This window comes from Palaemon carinicauda, chromosome 29 (assembly GCF_036898095.1).
Source record: "Palaemon carinicauda isolate YSFRI2023 chromosome 29, ASM3689809v2, whole genome shotgun sequence".
Taxonomy (NCBI): Eukaryota; Metazoa; Arthropoda; class Malacostraca; order Decapoda; family Palaemonidae; genus Palaemon; species Palaemon carinicauda.
Genome location: NC_090753.1, coordinates 53,019,791 through 53,021,930, shown reverse-complemented (window position 1 = coordinate 53,021,930; position 2,140 = coordinate 53,019,791). Strand labels below are relative to the sequence as shown.

At 42.3% G+C, this 2,140-nt stretch overlaps 1 protein-coding gene across 1 annotated transcript in view; it reads left to right on the top strand.

Annotated features, from left to right (window-relative positions):
* LOC137622578 (chromo domain-containing protein cec-1-like) overlaps nucleotides 1-2,140 on the top strand; it is a 29,752-nt gene that overhangs the window by 10,329 nt on the left and 17,283 nt on the right. The gene's annotated exons all lie outside the window — the stretch shown is intronic.

The following is a 2,140-nucleotide window of genomic DNA, read 5'->3' as shown; positions in this document are numbered from 1 at the left end:
ACCTCACTCTCCAATCCATCCCTCAAGAAGAGAGAGAGAGAGAGAGAGAGATGAGAGAGAGAGAGAGGAGAGAGAGAGAGAGAGGAGTATATTCGTTTTTTAAAGGTTTTGAAGGCGAGGGGACAATAACAATGCCCTAGCAGGGAATGCAATAGAGTGTGACCATGTATACATATGATCAGCGCCGAAGCCCCTTTCCACCCAAGCTAGGATCAGGGAGGGCCAAGGTAATGGCTGCTGATGACACATCAGGTAGACCTAGAGGGTCCCCTCAACGCCTCATCCTTAGCTCACTGGGATGGTTAGGTTGCAGTCATGGCAAGAAACTATCGAGTTTGAATGGGACTCCAATATTATGTCCAGCAGAACGCAAGGCAGGTATTTTTTCCAATAGGGCACCACAACCCTAATGTCTGGATATCCATACTTTTCTCATTTCATCCTTGAATTCTGAGGTCCACACTAGGCTGCTTATATTCTATCATACTTTTCCTTTCTATAAGTCTTGTCTCATTTAGGCATGTGCATATGCTGGCTTAAGGCCCAGGTTTAAAGGTTTAAAGACCTTGGCAGAAGCAAGGGACAGTGACATTGCCCTATCGAGCTGGACAATACCCTAGAGACTGACCATATACACAAATGATCAGCGCCCCCTCTCCACCCAAGCTAGGACCAAGGAGGAGGGCCAAGCAATGGATGCTGATGACTCAGCAGATAGACCTATAGGCTCCCCCAAGGATGGCGAGGTTGCAACGACCGAAGTAACAAACGAGTTTGAGCGGGACTCAAACCCCAATCTGGCGTTCACCAGTCAGATACGTTATCACATCGGACACCCCAACCCTAATATAATTCAACCAGAAACCCACTAGTTCGTAGGTAAATTATCTCCTCGTCCAATTCTTTAAAGATATTAATTTATTCAACATTAAACTTTTGTTGAATATACAATAATCTCAAGTAACCATATTTTTTACAAAATTTAATTTCGGAACTAATTCTAAAAAACGCTCCACACTCGGGGGCATACTCACCCTACCCAGATCTTATCGACTGTTCTTCTCCCAGGCAGCAATGTAACACCCACGAGGCTACCACTTCTCACGTCATTCTTTAATTACAATATCTCCTTTGATCTTACTTGGCTTAGGATTTCTCACAATATTTTTGTACTCATGTTCTCATTACTTTTTAATCTCAACTACATTTTTTTTCTGGTTTACCCACCTTTTTTTTCCATTTTTTCGTGTTTTAATCTCTTTGCCTTCCTTATATATTTTTCGTATCTGTCCTTCTGTTCTTTTCCATTTTTTTCTTGTCATTTTTCCTATTCAATTCAAATCCCTTTCTAGTTTTATTCTTTATTTTCTTATTTTTGCTCGACCCCCAGGCTCTAAACTTGATGAATCGGTGGGAGGGGGGGTGGGGTTATTGGCCATATCCCCCCAATCCTAACTTCTCCCTCCCCTACTACCACTCGGCCTCATTAGTTCATAACAATGACAGTCGATAGGTAAACCTAACATTGATTAATTAATTGATTGGGTCTGTTTTGTCGAATGGCGTCACGACTTCAGCGCCTGTCGACTCGGAGGAATAGTCTAATGAGAGAGAGAGAGAGGAGAGAGAGAGAGAGAGAGAGAGAGAGAGAGAGAGAGAGAGAGAGGTTGGTTTAATGGATTCTGTGGACTGACGTCACAATCACATTAATTATCAACTTTAGAATCTAATAAAGAGAGAGAGAGAGAGAGAGAGAGAGAGAGAGAGAGAGAGAGAGAGAGAGAGAGAGAGAGAGAGAGAGATTCCTATACCGATATTAGCCCACAAAAATAACTCGAAGCAGACATCAAGGTCTTGAGTTGAAATAGAAAAAGATATTCATACTATCTATTTCTTTCACGATTTTCCTTAGGTTCCTCCACATATACTTTCGATAAAAATCAGCCATTTAATCCAATATTGCCAGAGCACAGATTTCCTGGCAGTTCCTGGCATCTTAACCCGGAAGTTTCCACCAAATAGCCAACGCCTTTCATTCTGTGTGCGCACAATCAAGGCTTTTGTTTGTTCATTACAGTGATTGCTGGCATACGCCAACTGGACTTCCATGACTTCCAGTAGTTTTGGCTCATTCGAAATG